The following is a 19351-nucleotide window of genomic DNA, read 5'->3' as shown; positions in this document are numbered from 1 at the left end:
AGACGCCCCTTCTAATCTCAGATAAACCATTAGCATGTGTTTACCTGGACCACTGTGGTCCCTTACAAAGGGATGGCAACTATAAAAATATCATGGTCACAGTGGATTCCTGCACGAGATTCATTTGGATGTGGGCCCAATGCTCGGCTGACGGCAGACTGTTATAAAAGATTTGCGAGTCTTTATTGGCACATAAGCAATTGGCATGCTACATTCTGACCAGGGTCCTGCGTTTAGCTCTCGGGCTTACAAGGAGGTCATGGGCTGCATGGGCATTGCATTGCGGTACTCTTCTCCCTTCCATCCTGAGGGAAATGCGGTAGTGGAAAGAAAAAAACGTGACATAAAGCAATCTATAACGGCGAGGGTATTAGGTTCGGGTGATGGGTGGGTCAAAATTCTAACAAGTGTCCAACGTAGTCTTAACAATCTGCCAAGAAATTCTCTAAAAGGTATCACTCCTTACGAACTATTGTTCAGTACTAGAATGCACATCCAGGACTTAGATTGTCAGATTTCAGTGGTGAATAAAAAAGCCTTTGATATCAAAGACCGTTTGGCTGTTTTACAGGACTTAAATGAAACAAGAAGAAGTCTAAGTAACATAAAGTTAAAGCCAACGACAACTGAAGAAAAACCACCTGTCCCAGCAAGACCTGTCTGGATTCCAAAGATTGGGGATCTAGTCAGAGAAAAGATCGCGGTGAAGAAGGAATTTGGGCCTTCTTACAGAAAAGCAGTACCTGTCTTAGCTGTCAGCGGAACAAGATCAGTAGTACTACCGCCCCTTGCTGGTAAAAAGGAGAACAGGGTTGTATCCATCGACCTGGTAAAACCACAATCATGTGGCCAATAATAAGTAGTAGGCCCAGTGGACTCCCAAGAAATAGCAGACAACCAAATCTTGCTACAATCCAAGAGGTTCAAACTGTCAAGTCAAGTCAAGTCATAAAATTTGTATAGCGCACTACATACCCAGAGGGTTTCAAGGCGCTTAGGAAGGGGAGGAGGATTATTTGTCAAATATCCACGTTTTAAGCTGTTTTCTGAACGCTAGGTGATTCTGGGTGAGGCGAAGGTAAGCGGGGAGTGAGTTCCATGTTTTGGCAGCCAGGTATGAAAAGGATCTGCCTCCCATGGTGGTCTTGTTGATGCGAGGTACAGTGGCGAAGGCTTGGCTGGAAGAGCGAAGTTGGCGGGAGGGGGTGTAGAAGGACAGTCGAGAGTTGAGGCAATCTGGTCCGATGTCGTAGAGTGATTTGTGTGCGTGGGTAAGCAGTCGGAAAGTGATCCTCTTATTGACGGGTAGCCAGTGGAGGTCTTTAAGGTGACCAGAGATGTGTTTGTTGCGTGGGATGTCTAATATGAGCCTGGCTGAGGCGTTTTGGATTCGTTGTAGTTTCTTCTGGAGTTTAGCGGTGGTACCTGCGTAGAGGGTGTTTCCGTAGTCCAGTCGGCTCGTGACCAGAGCGTGGGTGACTGTTTTTCTGGTTTCGGAGGGGATCCAGCGAAATGTTTTTCTGAGCATGCGAAGAATGTTAAAGCAGGAAGAGGATACGGCGCTGACTTGTCTGTTCATTGAGAGTGAAGAATCCAGGATGACGCCAAGGTTCCGTGCGTGGTCTGTCGGGATGGGTGCTTTTCCGAGGGCTTCCGGCCACCAGGAGTCGTCCCATGCAGAGGGGGATTTACCTAAGATGAGGACTTCTGTTTTGTCTGAGTTCAGTTTCAGACGGCTTTGTTTCATCCATTCGGCGACTTCTTTCATTCCTTCGTGTAGGTTAGTTTTGGCGGTGCTGGGGTCCTTTGTGAGAGAAAGGATCAGTTGAGTGTCATCCGCGTAAGAGATGATGTTGAGGTTGTGTTGGCGGGCGATGGCCGCGAGGGGGCTCATGTATACGTTGAAGAGGGTGGGGCTGAGTGAGGATCCTTGTGGTACGCCGCAGATGACTTCAGTGGCCTCTGACTTGAATGGTGGAAGGCGGACTCTCTGGGTTCTTCCGGTGAGGAACGAGGTAATCCATTCAAGTGCTTTTCCTTGGATTCCGATGTTATTGAGGCGTTGTAAAAGGGTGCTGTGGCAGACTGTGTCGAATGCTGCAGAGAGGTCGAGGAGGATGAGGGCGACTGTGTTTCCATTGTCCAGTAGAGTTCGAATGTCGTCTGTTGCTGCGATGAGGGCGGTCTCAGTGCTGTGTTTGGCTCGGAAGCCAGATTGTGAGGGGTCGAGTGATTTGTTGGCTTCGAGGAAGGCGGCGAGCTGGTTGTTGACAGCTTTCTCGATGACTTTGGCCGGGAATGGAAGAAGCGAGATGGGGCGGTAGTTTTTGAGTTCGGTGGGGTCTGCTGTTGGTTTTTTCAGAAGGGCGGTGAGTTCAGCGTGTTTCCAGTCTTCAGGGAAGGTAGCGGAGTTGAAGGAGCAGTTGATGACGTCTCGGAGGTGCGGAGCTATGACGGAGTCTGCTTTGTTGAAGATGTGGTGAGGGCATGGGTCTGTGGGGGATCCAGAGTGGATGGAATTCATCAGGCGGATGGTGTCTTCAGTGGAGATTGGGTTCCAGGCGTTAAGGGTGTTGACGGGGGGAAGATGGTCAGCAGATGGTGGGGTGGGTTGGCTTCCGGGTTGGTTGTCAAAGCTGTTGTGGATGTCAGCAATCTTGTTGTGGAAAAAAGAGGCTAGGGAGTCGCAGAGGGTTTGAGAGGGGGTGATGTCGTTGGAGTTGGCCGAGGGGTTGGAAAATTCCTTGACGATGTTGAAAAGTTCCTTGCTGTTGTGGGCGTTGTTGTCAAGTCGATCCTTGAATGCTGTTTTCTTGGCTATTCGGATCAGTTGGTGGTGAGTGCGGGTGGCGCTTTTGAAGGCGTCCTTGTTGCTGGTGGATGGGTCTTTTTTCCAGGCCTTTTCAAGGGAGCGGCACAGTTTCTTGGACTTCTTGAGGTCATCGTTGAACCATGAGGCCTTCTTGTTGCCAAGTTTGTGTTGACGTTTTTTCAGTGGTGCTAAGGAGTCGGCGGTGTTGGATAACCAAAGGGTGAGGTTGGAGGCGGCTTCGTTGGCGTTAGAAGAGAGGGCTGGGGAGGTTCGAAGGAGCGATGTGGAGATCTGCTCCGTGGTGATTTTGTTCCAGTTTCTTTGTAGAGTTGGTTGGAGGTGGATGATGGGTTTTGGCTTGTTGTAGGTGAAGTGAACGCAGCTGTGGTCAGTCCAGAGGAGATCCGTAGTGTGGCTGAAGGAGATATGGTTGCTGGAGGTGAAGATGGGGTCGAGTGTGTGACCTGCGATGTGGGTGAAACTGAAAGACTAATCACTTTTGATAAACCTGCAGTGAATAAAAAAGGACTATGCAACAAAGCCATGGAACTTGTGCCTCTTGAAACCCAAATTGCAACAGTTCGTCAAGAAACACCAGTCTACAATGATGTAGCATCAGACTATGTTAATGAAACAAAGAAAGATCCAAAAGCAAATGAAAATCCGGAAGCAATTCCAACAATTGACAGAACTGCATCTGGCTACTTCATCAATTTCGATGACTTTTCTGATGATACAAGTGAACATGAAGAAACGCCAGCAACAAAAACTTTTAAAGAAAAAATGACCGACTCTTTCATCAACTAAAAGAAACATATCTGATTTCACCATGGATTGAATTTTGGATTGTGTTAGGTGTACTTTTCCTGCTGCTTTGGCTCATCATGGTTTTATGTTTGGGTAGATTTATTGAAGGAACATATAGTACAATGGACACAGCAAGTCAGAACATCAACTTGGTCCTAAAGCCTCACAGATCCTCACACATCGAGAAAAGAGAACTGTCATCAGTGAACATCACAGCCAATCCAATACCCGGTGGGGTAGCATGGGACAATACTGATTATGAAATCTATGGCCCGATTGAGCTCCTGAAATATCCACATCAGTTCAAGGTTTCATTAAATGACTTTGTGACACCAGGTACTTTCTCTGATGATTGGGACTTTGAAAATATTAATAATATGATGTCAGATTTAGTAATGTCAGCTAAATTCACAGAACATGATTATTTACAGGGTTTATCAAATTATGAAGAATTATATTGCTATAATCATTTTGGTCATCACTATTTGCATAAATCTGCTCAACCTAGACATGTTTTTAATTATAATCAATGGGAACATTGTCCAACTCCGCCAAAAGGCAGCTCGAAAACATTTTATGAGAAATTCCCATACTTCTCAGGGATTAACAACAGTGATCCAGAAACGTTTTATTTTAAAATGTTAAATAAGACAGGAATGAGAACCATGTTGACAAATACTAAATTGATTTATTCTGAACATTTTTATGATAAAATGACTACATTTGGTTTTGAATTGTGGAAAAACAACATTGAAACAAAAAACATCTGGGGTACAAAAGACTGCCAGGTACAAGGTCTTATAATCATTATTTAGAGCCGGCATGATTCCAGAACAGATAATATTCCTGAATGACACCATTCAACAAACAACCTGTCTTGGTTTAGCTAAGATAAAAGACTTAAATAAACCATCTATTCCAAAGCCCATACCTGATAGTAATAGCACTACAGATGTGGAGATAGACGTATCCCATATTTTACACCAAAACGCATCGAATCCTGATTGGAAAAAATGGTTGACATGGCCCACAGACACAAATAACTGTCAAGATAGATTCCTGAACAAAATACAGGGTTTCAAACCGAACAGGCCAGACCTATGATATTCCCAGAGACAACATCCAGGGATAGTTACAACCAATGTTCCCTCTAATTTTTTTCCTCTGTGTGCGGCAGTGGAGGGTCTCTGTGCGCTGCAACCATGGCTATGTGCGCCAGGAACCAAACCGCGCGTGTCTGCGGCGCCAAATGGCACTCCAAAATTTGTCTTTAAAAAGCTAAAAGATAGTGCATTTTCACACATACAGCGCCACAATAAGGGTCTTAAGGGCAGTTTGCAATATTGGATAAGCACGCCATGACATGAACTGGTTACACTAGCAAGTACACTTCAAGTTTAGAAAAGCACAAGACTTCAATGGTGGTACCATCATTAGATTTTAATAAATATTCTTAACTGGAGCACAGTTCATTGGGTGGGGAAATGCTGCGAGCCTATACAATATCATATACACAAGAAGGTAGAGGACTGTTCAGACACGTCAAGTGGCGTCACTAGATGGGTGACAGGGTTGCTTCTCACGGCGATCCTTGCCATTTTTCCAGTGCTGATAAACTCGGTCTAGGTCAACTTTCCCGTTCAGGAGGTAGGCCTTTGTCCTCATCAGCATGTCCAAATGCTTCTGCTCTAGTCTATTCCTCAATTTGCTCTTGATAGTATTCATGAGGCTGAATCCTCGTTCACAGTCTGCACTAGATGCTTGAAATGTTGCGCAGACATCAACAAGCTGAGACACGACACTATACAGAGAAAGGAATGTTGCATTTCATTCATTTCACGCAGAGCCCTCCCTGCCCCTGTCTACTGTCCTTAAAGTCGAATTCCTTCAATAATCTCCCTGCCCACGTCCAGACAAGTCCTGCCCTGGAGACCCTGTGTCTATTCAGTGCGCTTTATGCCCCAGTGTTTCATTCGTGCCCCCCGCACCCCCCCAGGCCTCTCTTCCTCCCATGTGCATTCGCTGCCCTCCCTGTACCATGATGCATGAGGGCGCTCCTGTCCCACCCCCCAGCTGCTCGCCCTGCCTCATCTACATACAGTACCCTCCCTGCCTCCAAGTGCACTACCCTGTCCACTCACCAATGTCCGTTTGATGCCATCCCTGCCCCAGGTCCATTCACTAATCACTATATACTTATAAAACGCAATTCATGGAAATCTTAAATGTGCTTAAACAACTTGCTAAAATAATGACTTTAATAAAAGTGTAAGGACGTGCATGTTTGAAAAGCTGACCTCAGCTCAGCCTTGTCCTTTAGCAGCAAAGATTGCTTGACACTCTAAACTGATTCAGTTAACAGAGAAAGGAATGTTGCATTTCATTCATTTCACGCAGAGCCCTCCCTGCCCCTGTCTACTGTCCTTAAAGTCGAATTCCTTCAATATTCTCCCTGCCCACGTCCAGTCAAGTCCTGCCCTGGAGACCCTGTGTCTATTCAGTGCGCTTTATGCCCCAGTGTTTCATTCGTGCCCCCCGCACCCCCCCAGGCCTCTCTTCCTCCCATGTGCATTCGCTGCCCTCCCTGTACCATGATGCATGAGGGCGCTCCTGTCCCACCCCCCAGCTGCTCGCCCTGCCTCATCTACATACAGTACCATCCCTGCCTCCAAGTGCACTACCCTGTCCACTCACCAATGTCTGTTTGATGCCATCCCTGCCCCAGGTCCATTCACTAATCACTATATACTTATAAAACGCAATTCATGGAAATCTTAAATGTGCTTAAACAGTCAGTGCGCTTTATGTCTCTCTCTTCAGGTCTCTCTTCCTCTCCTATACCGAAAACCAAATGCTGCCAGAGAGGCTCCTCACCCGATATGAGCACTCCCGCCTCCCGCCGTGGTAAATACATTCTCCTCCCGCCTCCCGCCTCGGTAAATACATTCTCCTTCCGCCTCCCTGTCCATTCACTGCCCTTCATGTCCCTGGTCCATTCACTACCCTCCTGTCCCTGCCCCAAGTCCATTCACTGCCCTTCCTGCCCCACGTCCATTCACTGCCCTCGCTGCACAGCAAATTCAAAGTAGCATTTGTGAATGATGAAAGTAGCTTGGAAGGGTGGACTGGAAGGATCTTGTGTGTTATGTGTGACCAACAAGAGAAAGGGAGAACATTCAGGTCAAAAGCTGATTTTGTGATGAATGAACAAATTGGTAATAAATTCGGGTTGCATACACCATTATTTCGCAAAGTATATTTTACTGACACTGACCTGATGTTGTGTTACTACACAAAGACAACAATCCGGTTGATTATCTCGGGGAGTCTAATAACACCATGGAGATTATATCCTCTACCACTAAGTTTGAGGGGAGAAAGATTGACGGTAAAATGTATGTGGCAGTCAACCTATTTTAGTTTTAGCTTGGCGTTACAGGCAGAAACAAACCTCCGTGTTTAAATTTGCCAAAAGCCTGAAACCAGGAGAAAGTGGTGCGCACTCGTGGCGGCAGCACCTTCAAAATGACTTGTACGATGGCATCGGTCTATGAATCTCCGTGCCCCAAGTCCATTCACTGCCCTCGCTGCCCCAGGTCCATTCACTGCCCTCTCCTATACCGAAATACAAATGCTGCCAGAGAGGCTCCTCACCCGATAACAGCATTCCCGCCTCCCGCCTCCCGCCGTGGTGAATACATTCGCCTCCCGCCTCCCGCCATGGTAAATACATTCCCCTCCCGCCTCCCGCCGTAGTAAATACATTCGCCTCCCGCCTCCCGCCTCCCGCCTCGGTAAATACATTCTCCTTACCTGCAACTTCTCACGCCCGCACCGCCGCCAACCGCCGCCACCACCACTGGAAATGTGCTGCATGACATGGTCGCGCCGCTCGCTTTCTAAAAGCGGCGGGCGGCGCGAATCTCTTGCGACGGCCTGTGTGCGCGCTCCACGATAGGTGGTGCGCGCTGACGTCATTGAAGGTGCGCGCGCGCGCGCGGCCTAGAGGGAACAGTGGTTACAACATACAGTGTAGGGAAACTATGCCTTGAGTAGCTACAAAAATCCACACTGGCTGAAATTAGGCAACACTTGACTTTACTTAAAGACGGTGCTGACTTGCGAGATTTCATACTGGGACCTCGCAAACAGCGTCAAAAACGTTTCATATACGCCGGTATATACGCTGCTTACAACGAGGCTTGGAAAGTAACACAAATTGAGACTGCTGAAAAAATACGAGAAATTGATCGTATTAATTTGAAAAAATCACTTTCTCTAGTGGACAATGGGTCAACGACTCTGTCCTCCAGAATATATTCATTGGACAGCATTGTACCATCTGCTATTGATATAATAGAGCAGGACTTGCTAATGTTACAACATTCTATTATATAGCTAGGCTGAACGTTGCAAAATCTGCGTTCAGGCTACGTGCCATGGCGTCTAATCAACATAACCTTATTATTTTCTATCTTTAACCTTACTGATAAACAAATCAGTTTGGCACAAAAAGGAGCAGACTATACGATTCTGAGCATTGAAAAACTTGAGAGATTACCATTGACAATGTCAGAGAGACCTGTCATTGAATTGATAATACACGGAACAATTACAATTTCGATAACAACTTTCCAGTTTAAGTATTGCCAAAAATATATACCATCAGGCCTGTATGAAAGGTTGGGTAAAGGATACATCAAATCAACCTGGAATTTACCTCATACACACAAATGTTATAGTGAAGGGAAAAAAGAGGTATTTCTTAGTGGTAACAATTGTAAAAAATCACTAAGCGGTACACTTCTGTGTCAAGGTATTAACTTGCATGGAGCCTGCGAAGGTTCATCAAATAACCTTTCATGTCACCTGCACGGCACTCCAGCAAAACAGATAGAGCCATTTTTCAGACAGCTTTCCAACGGCAGTTATGTTCTAATAAGTGACCACAGCTGTTGTGGCATGGTGCCAGGAAAAGCCTATCTCATAACCGTTACTTCCAGGGTCATTTGCTGTATGCAAGTATTGTATCCAAATAGCAATCCAGACATGGAGGCGGCAATATGGCTTTCTTTGAATATCTCTTCTATTCGAATTGATACTTTAAGCAGAATGAAGTCTATTCTTTTACAGACAACTGTGCCTTTAACCTCGTCCAAAGAGACGTATGATCTGCAAGTTGCAAGGACAGCGGCAGAGATACATTCCCTATTATCTACAAATTGCCCTGTGCATTTCGTAGAAATGTTAGATCAAATCTTAAACATGTCTGATATCAGTGGCATCGCACATGTATTTAAGACAATTTTTTCGGGACTGTTAGCACCCTTTGAAACAGTTCTGAGCATTTTCCCGAATTTTGTGCATTCATTATTAGGCGGCCTGCCTCTTCTTTTGGGACTCGTAGCAGGAATTTTATTTTTGATCCTTCTGCTCCGATATGGCAAGCCAAGCCACAGACAAAACTCCAGCTACAATGGAAGAGACGATCCTAGCAATACGCTACCGAGACCGAATCACTAGAGTCCTCGGATTAGCCCGGCTAAGAGATCTGAGTACAACCTGGTTTCTTTCATTCAGACCAATCTGGCAAGATTGCATCTTACCTGTGCTTCGATGTCTGCTATGCGGAGAAGAATGCGTGTTGGACGTCTGTCTTACACTACCATCAGCAGTACCAATGGATATCGATACTTTGCTCGGTCCGGTAACGACTCATGCAACGTGTTGTCCCTAGCGGCTACCTATTCTGATGACGGCATTCGTTGAGACTTCACCATTACGAGTAGGTGGCGGTGAAGTACAAGATGAAAGCAGCACTACACAGGTACAACCTTCTGTGAGCATTGCTGATCCAGACACCGATGATAGCAATCATTCTCACATTTGCACAATTTCAACGTTTTCAAACTTGGTTGAACTTTCACCTGATGTTGTAGACCAATTTTTTGCAAGCCTGTCTGATATGATGTTCTCTCCCAACAACGAGAATAACTTTTAAAACAAACGAGCACACAGCGCTCCCTGCACTCTGAATTCGGCCTTCAGTTTTTGATAAACAAAACTACTGAAAACATTTGGAACTATTTTTTCCCCTGAAAGCGAAATTATTTTTTCCACTTCCAAAATATTTACTTTTTTTTTTGGCACATGGTACTCTGCTTAAAGTAGAACTATTCTTAGAGAAAAGAGCTTCTATTTTTAAAAGATAATAGAGACAATATTTTACCTCAGCCTCTAGCACATGTACAGTATTGTATAAATATGTGATGAAATGGTCTCGACCTTCTTTTCTGTATTCAGAGCCATTTCATAAATGTAATTTTCGCAATTCATTCAGCAGATATTTATATATGCATTTCCTGAATGATAACACTGCTTGAAAAACGTACAGTAAAAATACTCATTTTCGTGTATTTACCATATACCATTTCAAATGCAATTATGTATTGTGGGGTGGGTTGGAAAACACACATGCATCGTTATATGTTTAGTATTACTTAGTATTTAGTAATGATGGACATTAATACGTGGAGTGGGTGTTGTGATTCTATCTAGGACCCTAATCAAGATATCTCCGATTCATGCCCTTATATGGTTATAACAAAACATATCCTTATAAAGGCATAGGAATCATGTCCATATCTAGTTATAGCCCATGCAGTCCAAATACGGCAAGGCTACTCCCATAGACTCCTAGAAAGTACAACACGTTCTTTAAACAAACCAAGCCTCCAGCAGCCCGGGAAATCCCCCTGCTTTTGTTTTGATTTGCACAAGAACTCCTGGAGTCCAGAAAGAACTGTTAGTTCTTAGTGACGTCTTATGTCCAACCTTACGTCAAACCCAGCACCTTTCAGGTATAAATATACCAACGTTGCCTTAAGCAAACACACGGTGGTTTGGAGCAGAGCGGCTATCTACTTGTCTGACGCCCAGCTGATGCGAGAGCCGAAGGAAGCCGACCCTCCCACTTGAAGCACTGAGAGAGACGCTGTCTTTTCTCCTGCCGAGAAATTCCAGCTCCGGTGTTTCCAGTCACCCTTGCGGGTTGCTGGGAGATCGAGTCCTGAGAGAGAGATACAAGACCTCCTACATTCTAGAACTAAGGTACGGAGCTGATTAAAACCTTAAGAGAATTCTTGATTCAGATTCTTGGCAAAAAACCAACTTAACTTAAACTACAACTTACTTACTCCTTACCACATATTAGGCTTAGGTCAGGTACACCGGGGTAGGCGTATCTTAGAAGCACCAGTTGAGTACGTTAGTCAATGTTTTTATGTATGTATATATTTTATCCGTTTTAAAGTATCATATGGCTAAGAAACCATATCAATGCTTTTACAGTATTATTTCATAATACTGCTTTTACTGTACGCACTTTACTTTACAACAAGTATTGCAATTGTGGCAACTCACTTCTCTTGCATGAGAAAGAAGACTGCTCAATAAATAACAACTTTTATTGAAAACGCCCGTCTCTCTATTTATCTGCACTCCTGGTGAAATTAGGCATGCACGATTGACTGAGTGAAATAGCTGTCTATTGTTTTCACACGACTCTAGAGATATACTCTTTATTCTGAGGGAGCAAAGTTGTCATGTTTATGCGGTTGTCAGAAACTAATCCATTCTTGTCTAATCAGGAAAGTTAACGCCTTCCTGTTCATTCGAGAAAGTTTCTAGTGACCTCTGAGCTAGCTGGCAAACCTAATTAAGTCTAACATAGTCAGTAGAGACCTAGATGACCTCAGTCCTACGTCTAAACTGCTGTTTATGTTATTCCAATGCGCAGAGCCTATTGGGAATATAGGAACTATACTACAGGTTCATCAGGTGTCGCTCTATGCTGACGACCTGCTGGTGTTTGCGAGGGACGTGGGGCGCATACCCGGGCAGCTGGCCCAGCTTTTGCACACCTTGGCCACCATCTCGGGGCTCCGAGTGAATGCGAGTAAATCCAGCCTATATGCTTTTAGTGCGGGGAATGTGGAGCCAGGATACTGTCTCTAGGGTACACGAGTTCAGTGGCAAAAGGATACCTTCAGATACCTGGGGATACCGATCTACCGACACCCAACCGACCTGTTTGATGGGAACCTGGAGAGGGCAGTCACGGCGCTTAAATCACAGGTACGCTTCTGGACCACACTCCCATTGACGACCACGGGTAGAGTGGTGCTTGCCAAAATGGTTATGCTTCCCCGCCTCCTGTACTACTTTGTTAATCTGCCATTATTTATTCCGGCCCCCTTTTTTACCATGCTCAATAAGTTGTTAAGGGACTTCATATGGGGCGCTGCAAGGCATAGGCTGGCGCTGGCGAAATTATACCTGCCGACGGACCGGGGAGGCCTGGCTGCCCCTTGTTTCGAACACTACTACCTTGCCACTTAGTTAGAATGGGTTGCTTGCTGGCTGGAGGATAGGGGCAGGGACGATACAGCCGCATCCTTGCTGCCATACTCGCTAGAACAAATAACCAGACTTTTCCACCCTACTGCTGCGATTGCGAAGCCAACGCCGCTCCTCTTAGCAGTGGCATACAAGTGCTCTCAGAGGGCTCTATATCTCACCCGGAACACTGTCCCTTATGCGCCGGCCATACCTCTGGCGGGCTCGCCCAGTGGTGGAGGGGTGCTTACAGCTTCTAGCTAGTGGAATGGTGGGAGGCTGATATTCATATACTTGGAGATTTATACCGGGATGGGGAGCTCATACCATACGAGACCCTCCCGTCTGTTTTTTTTTTAGAGCACTGCTCCCTGATAGCGAGACTGACCGCCAGTTGGGGGGACATGACCACGGAGCCGGGCCAGCATCTCACCATGCAATACCTGCATGTCATGTGGAGGAGCAGGCATCTGGCTCGCTGGTTTGCGGCATCGTTGAGGGAGCACATGGCTGTTAGTTTAGCCCCACTTCGATGCAAATGGGAGCTAGATCTGGGGCGGCCACTGGAGGATAAGGAATGGGAAAGGGTACTTAAAAGCCCTGTGAGCATCCCCAGAAACATGCGATTCCACCAAATCCAGTTTTTCATTGTCCACAGGGCTTATCTCACGCCCAAGGTGATTAACAAGTATTTTCACTGCACTGATGCACTGTGTCCTAGGTGTAACAAACTGGGGGCGGCGTTCCTGCATATGCTGTGAAGCTGCCCTGGGCTGGGCACCTACTGGCGCACAATTAGTGGGCTGCTGCAGGGTTGCACAGGTCAGACCATACCCTTCGACTGGCCCGAGTATATCCTACATCACTTCAAGAGGTCCCCTAAGGACAAGGTGACGTCCCGGTTTTTGGATCTGGGGCAAGTGGTAGCAAAACGCCTCCTTACAAGGAGATGGAAGGCCCACGTCCCACCACACACACACACGGGCATGGAGTTCCTCATTTCAGGCATGGCACGGGCGGAGGGGACTGCCATCCGAAAGAGAGGAAACACTGGGGCTGCGGAAGGAACCTATGGAGGCCCATTGGGAGCAGATGTTTAGTGCGTTACAGCGGTCGGACAGGACACACGGGCCGTACGTAGGGTGCGGAAGATGACTGCATGGGTGGGCACACGTCACAGGTCGCTTTGCTGACGGGATAATCTGGTAACACTTTAACCCTGCTTTACCATGGCACGGAGACACCACACCAGCGCAGCCGCAGATGAGGAGCGCACCAGCGACCCCGGGTGGGGGGCGGAAGATGGAGATAGAGAGGAAGGGGAGTTTAAATGTGCATATGGTTTATGCTGCCACTGTTATTGGTCCTTGTTTCATATATATATCATTTGTTTACGTGCCCAAGTTGTACAGTCAGCATCGGACCGCATAGGCTACCGAGAGGTTAGCACACTTGACTTCCATGGTAGCCTCAGAGACTGCATCAGGACTGCCGGAACGTAGTAAAGTTAGCTCCTGGGTGAGCACCTTTTGGTTTATTCATAGTAAAGCTCAAATGCATGTAACGTATTGTGGCCATGCGCTAGTACACTGACAAACAATCTGTGCATGATTGTGAGCTTCTATATGAGATGCCTGTTTTGTCAACTTGTAATCTTAAACCAATAAAACAGATGTGACAAAAAAAGATTGCCTCAGAAAGGTTTTCATAATCCTTTGTTTGTAGGAAATCAAGAAATGATGCAGGGAGAGGTTTCTACACAGGCTAAGTTTTCAGAATCCTTTGTTTGTAGGAATTCAAGAAATGATGCAGGGAGAGGTTTCTCCACAGGCTAGTTCTGCAGGAAATCCCAAGACAGAGGTGTTCCCGCATGGGTGGGATCTGTGACAGATGTTGCTGCGTTGAAAAAAGTTACTACTTGTCACATCTGTAATCGGATGGCACATTGGAAAAGAGAATGTCGATTTAATCCTGAAAATGCTGCTGGGTTGATGCAAAATCCCCAAGGTATGACAGGTCAGAGAATACCCGCACAGCAAATGCAGACCCCTATGCAGAATCAAGGCCAATTGATGCCCATTGCTCCTATGCAAGTGGGAAACTCTAGAATTAATTTTAATCAAATGCAAGGCTTAATGCAAACCCATTCCAAAATGCAGTACCACAATTTTAAAATCAAGACACTTTAGGACAATTTCCTTTGTTTGAGGCTGAGGAATTCACTTCTGATAATTCCCAATTATGGTGCCTGAGAGAGGATAGGATTGCTTACTTGGCACAGTCTTAGAGGTAGACCACAGTAGCCCATATGAAGAGGCAAATGTTTTTGGTTATGACGTGTCATTCTTGATTGACATGGGAGCTACCCGATCCACAGTTAGAACAGTCTTGCCTCTCCTGGGAAAAGCGATCCAAGTAGTTGGAGTTACAAATAATCAAATGTCAAATACGATCTCAAAAAAGGTTCCAGTAAGAATAGGGTCATTTGAAGAAACACACCAATTTATAGTCTATAATTCTAGCCCAGTAAACTTGTTAGGAAGGAATTGATTGTGTAAGTTAATTTGCACAGTTTACTATACACTGAATAGTGTAGTGTTTCAGACTCAAGATGAGGATGTTGATTTTAAGTTAATTAAACAAAATGCTGAAACAGGGATGTTTCGTTTACTGACAATTTCTTATTTGAGGAGGATCTTAGAACCCCTGTAAATGCTGAAGTCTGGAATTTAACAAGGTATTACATTGGACTTATAAAAGGTGTAGAACCAGTCCGAGTCGAAATAAAGCCAAATGCTGTCTTCCCAAGAATACCACCTTATACTTTGTCCCCAAAGAAGGTTGCAAGATTACAGCCAGTGATTGAAGATATGCTTCAGAAAGGCATACTAAGAGAGATGATTGGAAGCCCCTGAAATTCACCCATAATGGGTATCCAAAAGCTGAATGGCAAATATAGGATTGTTCAAGACCTGAGGCGGATCAATGAGATAGTGGTGCTTTGTTGTCCTATAGTACCAATTACCTCTACAGTGCTTTTCCAAATTCCGTGTACTGCAGAGTCGTTTACAATCATTGACTTATGCAGGCATTCTTCTCAGTGCCCTTGCATGAATATAGCCATGTTTTATATCCTTTGTCTTCTAGCAGAAGACAATCACGTGGCGTTGCATTCCTCAAGGGTATACAGAGAGCCCATTGATTTTTAACTAAATTCTAAAGAAAAACCTTGAGTCACTACAGATGCTTGTGAGTCTAACCATGTTCACTATATGGACAATTTATTGGTAGCCTCAGATACACATGATGCTTGTAAAAATGACACAATTGCATTATTAAATCAGATAATGGACACAAAGTGTATCCAGGTAAACTGCAATACTGCCAAAAAGAAGTTCAATACCTTGGACACATCATTATAAAAGGAGTCAAGAAGGTGTCACCAAAGAGAGTGTAAGCCATCTTGCAGATGAATCCACCATGAATGCAAAGAGAGCTCAGGATGTTTCTGGGAATGGCTGGCTACTGTAGACAGTGGATACCAAACTTATCCTTAACAACAAAGCCCCTACTAAGGCTGTCAGATGTGTCTGATCCACTCCCCTGGGACAATGAATGTACCAAAGCATTCCTAGAGCTGAAACAGAAAGTGTGTCGTGCCTCAGCTCTAGGAATGCCAGATTACACAAAAGAGTTCACTTTGTTTTGCAGTGAAAGATATGGGTGCACACTCTTAGTTTTAACGCAGACACATGGAGGAGCCTATAGACCTGTGGCATACATTTCTACCACCATTGACCATGTGGTGTCAGGACTCTCCAGCTGCTTGAAGGCAGTGGCCACGGTGAGTACTAGTCTGGAAAAGAGTGAGATCGTAGTGATGGAACAACCCCTACTTGTTATGGTCCCACACTCAGTCAAATTATTGTTAACTAAAACTAAGACTCAGTACCAAACCACAGAAGGCTCACAAAGTATGAGAAAGCCACACTTGCCTCAGAAAATGTTTCTATTAAATGTTGCAATGTGTTGAATGTTTCTGCTCTGATGCATGTTACAGAACAAAATGACAAATGTGAAGAGTTTGATCATGATTGCCTAAGTGTCACTGAGCTATGTATTAAACCTAGGCCGATATTAATGATTAACTACTAAATGAGCTCTATCATGTCCTGTTTATGATGATTCATGCCTAAGAGGAAACGAAGGCACACTAAGAGCAGCATTTGCTTTGTGCTCCATAAATGATGTGATCAAGGCCTCCTGGCTTCAGTCTGCTTTCTCCGCAAAAGTTTCTGAGTTAATTGTCCTCCCTCGAGCTTGCAGTTTTGACTGCCCAGATGAGAGTCGCCAACTTTAACGATAGTCAGTATGGGTTTGGCTTAGTTAATGATTTTGGGCAATTATGGATGCAGCGAGTATTTTTAAATTCCACAAGAACTCCCATCAGGAATAGACGAAATGTGAAGGATTTGCTTGAAGCTTTACAGTTACCTAAAAAAAATTGCTGTTGTAAAATGTCCAGGATATCAAAAAGGCAGTGGATACATTGCCATGGGCAACCAATACGCTGACTTTGTGACCAGGTACTGTGCATTGCTAGCTGCACATTTAAAGGTTTCAGAAATGAATCTGAGAAAGAAAGTGCTTTTGCAATGATGATGGAAATAACAGATACATGGGAAGAACTAAAAAAAGTGCAGGGAAATGTGTCAGAAGCAGAGCAAAATGGGTGGATCAGATCAGGAGGCACAAATGACATGGATATCAGCTGATGGACAGCCAGAGTTGCCGGACAGCTTGTTGTTTCCAATGAAAAGGTATTACCACAGGTATACACAATTAGGGAGAGATGCCATGATATGACTTTTTCAACAAAGTTGGTTCAACCCCAGGTTTCGCATGATTGCTCATGAGAACTGCAGACGGTGTCGTATGTCAACAACTAAATGTAGGAAAGAGAACATGTTAGAAGCACACATATAGGGAGATTCTATTGTCCCTTTAACAGACTACAGGTGGATTTTATTGAGAAGCCTGTGAATAATGGGTTGAGATACATCCTGGTGATTATTTGTTTATTCTCAAGATAGGTGGAAGCCTACCCAACAAGGAAAAATGACAGTCTCACTGCTCAAATTGTTATTACAAGATATCATACCAAGTTTCAGGATGCCGATCCTTCATGAGTCAGATAGAGGAACACACTTCAACAATGAAGTGATAATCATGTTATATGCTGCACCACAGGCATAGTTGAGCAAATAAATGGAACAAAAAAATCCAGATTGGCAAAGGTATGCGCTTCAACCTCACTGAAATGGCCACATGGTTTACCATTGGTGCTAATGAGTGTCCAAAGTATTTCAGACAGGAAGACAGGGTTGTCTCCATATGAGATACTCACGGGGAGGGCCATGAGATTACCAGTCGTACCCGCGAATGCCCTTGTGAACATCATAGATTACATGGTTTTGGACTACTGGAAGGCATTTGCTGATGTGGTTCATTCGGTTTCTTTTCAGTTATCGGCTGCTGCATGAGACCCTCATCAAGAACAGTGCCATGACCTTAATCCTGGTGATTTGGTTGTGATCAAGAAGCACATTTGGAAGACTTGTCTAGAACCCAGATGGAAAGGTCCCTACCAAATTATATTGATGGCGAACTCTGCTGTTAAATGTGCTGGAATTCCAAACTGGATTCATGCCTCACACACCAGGAGAGTGAGTAATCCAGAACAGGCGTCTTTGGTCTATGATCAAGAGAGAAGAGAACTAGAAGTTGAGTCATCAGTTCGGAGACCACTTAGACCTGCAGTACCAGCACACAACAGGGCACCAGAAAAGGTGCAAGGAAAAGTGCAAAGTGAAGTGCAGAGAGAAGGGTGAAGATTGTCAAGTCGAAAGACAAGTACAAGTGCTTGAAGTATCACAAAGTGGCATCAAGGTCTCAGAAGGAGTGTTGTAAGTCCCATGCAGGCCCATTGTCATTTTCCCTATGTCAGCATGAGCATGTTGCTGATTGTCCTCTGCTTAGTACACGATACCTTACAGATATATTTTTGCTTTGTGCCACATTGTGCTTTCACACAGAACACGTTGTTGTTTTTACACTCGGTTCTTTCATGTGATTTAGTCTGAACATGTAGACAAGGTCGAACAACAATGCCTCTTGTTATTCTGTTCTGGTCAGGCCCCAGCACCTAGACAAAACATGCAACTGCAGCTGTTGTTTGGGCACATGTACTTGGTCATACAGGTATGCATAGATAGGTAACACACATTTGGAGAGGGACCTTTACAGGGGAAAGATCGTGACAACGTCTGGGATATAGAACTTTCAAATGTGTATACTGAGGTACGGGGATTTGCTGCGAACACCTAGAGATATTCTGATATATAACAATTTTGCTTCTGTAGAAGGGGAGGGAGGTTAGTCTACGCTGTCGTATATAATGACAGATCCATGTATGATTTACCGACTACTTGCTATGTTAACCGTATTTGTGTGAGGCATTTTCCTACTTGTTGTGGCACATATACTGCATACTAGAGCACAATAGTTAAAATAAACAATTCAAACTGTTCTCGTTCTCTGTCAGAACTTATTGTGGTCTAGTACAACTGTGTGAGCGAAAGGGTGTGTCCTGCAACTGCAATTCCTGAGAGGGTCGGGAATGTTGTGTTCTGGGGTGTCTTGTCACTTGTTCCTCTGTGAGTGAGTAGGAGGGCAAGTGAGACACTATAGTTAGTCGGTCCAGGGCTCATGGGTACTCAGGAGATAGGATGACTAAATCCTTACCTACTAAGGTCCCATAATCCCAAGCATAGTTCTGTGACTCCACAGAATCCCTGCAACAGAAGATGTAGCAGAAACTGAACGGCATGCTGAAGAAGTCTATGAAAATGCACAAAGAGAAAAACAGGACCCCATTAAAGGAACAGGACCCGGGACGAGAAGAAGCTGTTGTCAAGCAAAGTGGCCAAGCAATAACAGAAAAGAAGGTTTCAAAAGGAGCTCATCAGCTATGGTCCATATTCTTGTCACCGTCACTCTTGGTGGACCCGGTACCTGAGGGAGTTAACACACTATTGTGACTAAATACTTACAGCGGTAGGCCAACTTGAGTTTCAATTGAAAACTGTTGGTAAGACAGGACTTCATCTAAACGGTATAGAATTTGTCAAGAGCCTGAAATTTTGCCGTAAGGAAGTCTGCTGTGACAACAACAGCTTGAGCTGAAACATGTATTGGCAAGGGGCTCCTATAACAATTAAGGAATATAAAGAACTACTGAAACCACAATCTCAGTTTATCTCTGTGTGCCTGGAG

This window comes from Lissotriton helveticus, chromosome 6, assembly GCF_964261635.1.
Source record: "Lissotriton helveticus chromosome 6, aLisHel1.1, whole genome shotgun sequence".
In the NCBI taxonomy this organism is placed as follows: Eukaryota; Metazoa; Chordata; class Amphibia; order Caudata; family Salamandridae; genus Lissotriton; species Lissotriton helveticus.
This window is presented reverse-complemented; position numbering follows the sequence as displayed.